The 7,304-nt window shown below is 42.1% G+C and overlaps 1 long non-coding RNA gene across 1 annotated transcript; it reads right to left on the bottom strand.

The window, feature by feature from the left end:
- Positions 1-3,244: 3,244 nt before the first annotated feature.
- On the bottom strand, positions 3,245-5,256 carry LOC134367478 (uncharacterized). Its single transcript, XR_010022417.1, has 3 exons — positions 5,217-5,256; positions 4,652-4,729; positions 3,245-3,327 (listed from the first exon to the last, which is right to left on the bottom strand). It is a non-coding gene; the product is annotated as an uncharacterized LOC134367478 (long non-coding RNA).
- Positions 5,257-7,304: the final 2,048 nt, after the last annotated feature.

Below are 7,304 nucleotides of genomic sequence, written 5' to 3'. Positions count from 1 at the left end.
AACAATTAGTATCAGTGGAAAGAGAGGAAGAAAGAAGATTGAGCAGACAGAAATAACCGAGCTGCAGGCCCAGCCAAGCATCAGCCAGCATGACACCAGCTCTGGGGCAAAGATTGCCCGTCAGAGTTATAACACATTAAGCAGAAATGTCCAGGGCCTTCCACCCCCACCTTGCTCAGTCACCAGATGTGGGCTGCCCCAGGAAGGGCATGACTCTGCAGCTGGGGCAGGCCCAGGAGGAGCTGGCAGCTGGAAGCTGTCTGCAGACTTCCCTCTCACAGCTCAGTACAAGTCCTTCCTTGGAGAGAGACTGGGTGACTCATCTCTGCATCTGCCACAGTCCACCCTGAACATCACTGCAGTCCACTTCTTCATGAATATTCATGGAGCATCTACTGCAGGGTTCCAGTGGGTCTCTCTTACTGATGGAAAACAAGAGGATGGTCAGGACAGGTTTCAGCCCCTACAAGTGGCAATGAGTCTAGGGACCAAAACTGATACTCATTTTCTCTTCCACTATCACCAAATCTAGATTTCCCTTACCATCACATACCACCTCTGCCAGTCTCAGTGGCTTTCCTGGTGTCATTACCTAGATCCTCATCCCCAGGGATCTGAGTCCCAATTACCATGGTTCTATGGACTGAATGTCTGTGTCCCTCCAAAATCTATGTGTTGAAACATAATCCCCAATGTGATGGTGTTTGGAGGTGGGGTCTTTGGAGGAAATTAGGTTTAGATGAACTCTTCAGGGTGAGGCCCTCGTGATGGGATTAGTGCCCTTATGAAAAGAGGAGGAGACTAGAGCTCACTCTCTCTTTTTGCCATGTGAGGATATAGCAAGAAGACAGCTGTCTGCAAACAGGAAGAGGGTCTCACCAGGCTCTGATCTGCCTGCACCCTGATCTGGGACTTCCCAGTCTCCAGAACTGTGAGAAATGTTTGTTGTTTAAGCCACCCAGGCTATGGTATTTTGTTATAGCAGCCCAAACTGACTAAGACACATGCCCTTTGCAGAATGGGGTCACTGTACCTATTCATTTACAATCACAAGTAGGCAAAGAAGTACCAGAAGAAACCCATGTGGGTCACCTGGATTTCATACTATTCCTCCCTGATCCATTGTGTAGCAACAGTCCTACTTCCTCTGGATGATCGGGTCGATTACCTCTCCCAAGATGGTGACTCCTCTCCTTGTCTACTGGTCCTTGAAGACAAGGAACAAAAGTGCCCAGGTAACAGGTGTAGCTTATAATTCAATGATACTCTTGCTAAGTTCCCAGGTAAAAGTGTATCCACTTTGAAGATGAGAGCTTCTAACCCTGCAGAGCCCAGAGTTATAAGTATGAGAAATACAAAGCCCCTCAGTGTGTTATTAGGAGTGCTTGCAAGTGGGATCACTCCTGCATCCACCCCTAGTCCCTGGACCCATACAGTCTTCCTATTAACATAGTATCACTTAAAAGTCTTTAATCCAACACGTATGCTGGAGGATGGCATACCATCCTTATGGAGTATTTTCTCCAAGAAAAAGGGAGCTAGCTTCTTCTGGGTGATGCACGTGTTGATATGACCAGTGGATCCTGTGGTCATGGTCCCATCTCTGAAACTCATTTACTGTAAACTGAAACTCATGGTTCGATATGATTTTATGTGGGATTCTGTGCCAGAAGAACAAAAACTACATAACCCCACCCCTTGCATAGTAGTGCTGGCTAAGCTCCTATGACCGGGAAAGGCAAATGTATACCCAGAGTATGTGTCTATTACTGTGACAATAAACTGCTGGCCCTTCAGGATGAAAGGAGCTAAATATAGTCAACTTCTCATGAAATGATTAATTGTCTTCTTGAACAATGGTGTCATACTGGAAACTCAGCATCAGTTTTCATGACTGGCATGTTAGATACTCAGCAGTGGCAGTAACTAGATCAGCTTTGGTAAATGCAGTTTATGCTGTTGGGCCCATGCGTAACCTCTATCTCTGCCACTGTGTCTACTGCATTCAGGTGTCCTTTGTCCAGCATTAGGGTGGCTATTGACAGAGGCTGAAGTCAGCTGGTGAGGTAATTTTGTCTGCCAGGTTATTGAATGTCTCTTCCATGGTAGATGCTATCTGACAAGTATTAACATGTGATACAAAAATTGTCATACTTTGTGTTCACTCCCATTCATCTAGTCATATAACTCTACCCTAGACGGAATAATAGTGAATACCTACTTTAATTGGAATGGTCAGGAATTGCCTCTCTAAAGAAGTGACATCTAATTTGAGAACTGAAGGATAGAAAGAACCAGCCATGGGAAGAGGGGAGAGCATTCCTGGCAGAACAGATGGCATGTGCAAAGGTCCTGTGGTATAAAGGAGCATGGCCAAGGTGGCACAACACAACAGGAGAGGGAGAGTGTGCAAGGTGAGGCCAACATGGAAAGCCATTGAGCAAGGAGGAGAAATAATGAGATTCCCATTTTTGAAAGCTCATTCTGGCTACAGTGTGGAGAATGGGTTGAAAGAAAGCCAGAATGATGCTGGGAGACCAACAAGAGATAGTTTTAATAGTCTATGAGAGATAATATTAGCCTGGATTAAGGAGGTGGCAAAGACTTTAGAAATAGATGGTTAAAAATCTATTTAGGAGTTCCAATTGACTTGTTCTACTGAAGGCAAATTTTAATAAGTTAAGATGCATACTTTTCTAAGTACGAAATAAAATGCCACTTGATATAAAGCCCATCTCCTCACATAACAACTGAAGGGATCAATTAGATTTTTATAGCTTTCATAAAACCCATGCTGTTTACTTGGTTGGCAGGAGAGCATATTACTAATTGATGTGTATAGAACTAAGTCCATCTGGTTTCTCTCAGTTTTCTAGTTTACAACTGGTGAAGAAGTAAATAAACAGTCAAAATGGAAAAGGTGATGAAGCTTCTCAGACACAGATCCTGGGGAGAAACAGCAGAAGTGAAGACAAATGAACACAGAGTTAGAAAATCAGAAAAACAATGGAAAGAGGCTAGAACTCTAAGACCATTAGTGAAGCAAGAGTCCTTTTCTTCTCCATAGCCCCTGAGGACATCTCTGATCCAGCCAATAAAATAATACATTCGTGATAATGAACTTGCATGGTCAAAGAAGAGTTAATCATTTCTACCATATTTAGTAACTAAATGCAGCCCAAATACACTTCACTTCTCAAAGAGTGACAGTCCAATTGTCTGGAAAATTTTATCCCATACATACCTTATTTAGCAACAATGCAGAATAAATGAGATGTCCTATTTTAAATCTCAAAGTCAATTGGCCCGTGGCACCACTGATAGCACCTTAAAAAGAAACAAAAAACAAAACATGTGGACGGGCACTTTTGTCCCCGCCCTTAAGGAACACATAGTTCTTAGCTGGCCTTAGGAGGCTGACAGGAACATGGCTAATAATTTTTCACATCTCCTTTCTCCAAATCTCCAAAGCCTCAAAGCTAAAAACTCTCTGCCCTGTGAAAATCCAGGTGTGAACACAGCCTGGTTCCCTGAAGCACTGTGACATTTCATTTTTTTCTTTTTTGTACATCAAAGCTGAGCCAAGAGTAACTTTCACTCCCGTTAGTTACAAAGTTGCTCTACAAGTAGAGGAACACATGCTCATTTGATTGCTGGGGAGTGACCCTTATGGGGTCCCTGGGGACCTTGTATCAGTGGCGCTCACTGTTTCCTCTTCCCTGGATGCAACAATATATTAAGGGAGGGGAAAAAAGAGAAGGTTGGCTCTTTTCATGATTTTCCTTTTTAATTTTTGTTGAAAATGGAACTGTGTTCTCTTGATCCTTCAAACAAATGGGGGGGAAGTGGAAGCCCAGAAGTTTCTCTTATGTTCCCTAGAGACGGTGGCTGTGTTTGCAGTGTAATGTGGGAAAAGTCCTTGTGTGTCTGCTGCATTGTCATGTTATACCAAAGTGATTTGCAGTAGGAAGTGTGGGATGAATAGTTTCTATGTAAGAGAAAGTGATAGAGCCACAGGCTTTGAATCAAAGATCTCAGCTGCCCTTCATCTCCAAGACGTGCTTCCCCTGACCTCCGCTCTCATCTTTATTAGATGATGAAAGAAGTACAAGAACACTCTCTGAACTTGACCCAAACAATAAGTCCAAGCAGAAGTCCTTACTATTCAGAATGCACCTGAGCAAGGAGTTTGAGAGGGAGAGGGTGAGGGGACTTGGCAGGACATGCGGGAGATCATAGAGAGGCAACGTGAAGGGGAGGGCTATTAAAATTTCTGGCATCATACCTGAAGAATCATTTTAAACTGACATTCGAAATATGCAGTGCAAGTCTTTTCACATTTAAAAGGATACTGCTTTCAGTCTAGCAATCAATTAATTATATTAAGCATGCTAGCAAATAATTTTGTCTCTTCTAGAAAGTAGTAATAATGAAACTGGTCTCAACCTTGTGTCAAATGAGGAGATGGATGAGGTAAAATCTATTAATCATTCTGGACTTGTAGAGACAATTGCTGTGTCATTTATCATTGCTGAAGGACAGCGTCCCTTCTAACCTGTACCAACTCTAGTGAAGAAAACAGTGGCAGGTTATCCAAGTCAGAATAATATTTAAACTCCTCAGCTGTGGTTTTGCAAGACTGTATACTTACAGCATTGAGTCCATTGCTTCCTCTCACTCCTTACAAATCAATTGAAAGTAAAAGACATATGAAATCGATGGCAAAGTCCTTGTAGAGAAAAAAAAAAAAAAAGCAAAAAAGCAAAGCAAGATTTGCAGAGTCTTAGAAACAGATAATTACAAAGTCAGCCTCCCAGGGGACATTCAATAAACATCTATCAGGTATAATGATGCACCTGTCTGAAGCAAGCACTGCCGACAGGGTCTAATCCTCTTGGAAGTCTTAACTCTAAATCCCTCTCTGAAGACACAGGTGATTTTGTCAATTTCAAAGGGTGTGTATTTTCAAAAGCTCTGTATGCCTCCATGCTGTTAATCCCATTACCTTCCTGCAGAGACACTTTACTTTTGATCTCAGGTTTACCTACTCAAATGCTTTGCCTTATGCAAATCGTTAGCTCTCTGAGCAAGGGGCTTGGCCACCAGGACACCACCTTCAGCAAGGTTTTAGGCAGCCTTGAGATTAGATGTAACCACTATCTTGGCTTCTACTTGGGAAACTATCAGAAGAGTGTAAGATTGATACATGAACTTACCAGGAAGAGCCTTCAAGAGGACCTGTACAAAATGCTGCTGTTAGAAAATGTGCATCTTTCCACTAGGGCTAATTAAAACTATGGGGAAGGAGCTGTTCCAGTGGGCTTGGCAGCCACATGGCAGTTTCCATCTCCCCAGCTCCATGCAGAAGATCTATGCTGGGGTGGCAGCCAGGCAGTGGTGCTGCTTCCTCCAACCCCAACCCGTGCTCAGTTGGGAGGAGCTGGGGGGGGCAGCTGGTGAAGAGTGCATCCCCTCATTCCCCCACAACTCTGTGTTGTAGAGGATCTGCTCTAGGGGGGTTGGCAGCCAAGTGGCAGCTCCGATCCCCACCAGGTTCCTGGAAATCTATGCTAGACCAACTGAGGAGCCAGTGAACATTGGCCAGTCCCATTCCCTTGCCTCTGTGCTATGGAAGACCTGTGCTGGGGGAGATGGCAGCAGCTGGCAATGATGGTTGGGTTTTACGATATATTCTTTTTATTGTAGTAAAATATACGTAACAAAATTTTTCATTTTAACCAGTTTTAAGTGTGCAATTCAGTGGCATTAAGTACATTCACAATGTTGTGCATTATCACCACTGTTCATTTCCAGAAATTTTTCATCATCTCAACTCTGTACCCATAAAACAATAATTCCCATTTCTTCCCCACCCCCAGCCCCTGGTAATCTCTATTTTACTTTCTGGCTCTGATTTGACTACTCTAGGTGCCTCACATAAGTGGAATCATACAATATTTGTCCTTTGAATCTGGCTTACTTTACTTAGTAAAATGTCAGAATTTCATTCCTTTATAAGGCTGAATAATATTCCATTGTATGCATATACCACATTTTGTTTATCCATTTATCTGTCGATGGACACTTGGGTTGTTCCCACCTTTTGGATATTGTAAATAATGCTGTTATGAACAATGGTGTACAAATATCTGTTTGAATCCCAATTTCCAATTCTTTTAATTTCAATTTTGAGTACATACTGTCTTAGTCCACTTTGTGCTGCTGTACCAGAATACCACAGACTGGGTAATTTGTAACACCTCACTCTAACCAATGAAGATAACCAGCCAGCCACAGACTGGGTAATTTAAAACAACAGAAGTTTATTTGGCTCACGGTTCTGGGGCCTGGGAAGTCCAAGATCAAGGGGCTGGCATCTGCTGAGGGCCTTCTTGCTGCCTCATAATATGGTGAAAGTTGTCACATGCCCAAGAAAGAGAGGGAAGGGAGCCAAACTCATCCTTTTATCAGGAGCCCACTCCCACATAACCCACTCCCATAATAACAGCAGTAATCCATTTGCAAGGGCAGAGACCTCATGACCTGATCACCTTTTAGATGTCTTGCCTCTCAACACTATTGCATTAGGGATTAAGTTTCTAACACATGAACTTTGGGGAACACATTCAAACCATAGCATATGTCTAGAAGTGGAATTGCTGGGAAATTCTATGTTTAACTTTTTGAGGTACTGCCAAACTATTTTCCACAGCAACTGTAGTATTTTACATTCCTTCCAGCAATGCACAAAGGTTCCATTTTCTCTACATCCTCATCAGTACTTGTACTTTTCCATTTTTTAAATAATAGCCATCCTAATGAGTATAAAGTGGTATCACACTATGGTTGTAATTTTTTAATTAAAGCATTTAAACTTTTTTATCTATTCAGCTGTTAATGCTGAGATTCATATTCAGTTTTATAATCTCCCTGTTTTTTCTCACGGATATAAAAATAGAAAATAAAAGATGAACTGGAGTTTTTTCCTTGTGAATAAAAATTGGATACCCCAGTAGATTTTATTTATGTGGATTTTATTCCTATTGCCTTGCTATTGTTTTGTGCCTCTTATCCTTCAAAGGACAAGGACCCTGCTTGGGTTATGAATAGAAGCCTTTAATCCAGTTAAGACATTTTCTTTTGTTTTATCATTTCGTTTTCTTTTTTGGTCCTTGATCCTATTTTCTCTTGATTGCACTGCAAGGTTGCCTAATGGCTATAGCAAGCTGACTATGCCTTTGGTTGACCTTTATAAAATCTGTATCAAAAAGACTGGGGGTTAGTCTTTCCTAGGACTTGTCTGT

Source organism: Cynocephalus volans, chromosome 2, assembly GCF_027409185.1.
Source record: "Cynocephalus volans isolate mCynVol1 chromosome 2, mCynVol1.pri, whole genome shotgun sequence".
Classification (NCBI taxonomy): domain Eukaryota; kingdom Metazoa; phylum Chordata; class Mammalia; order Dermoptera; family Cynocephalidae; genus Cynocephalus; species Cynocephalus volans.
The sequence above is the reverse complement of the archived record's forward strand: the minus strand, read 5'-3'. Positions and strand labels throughout refer to the sequence as shown.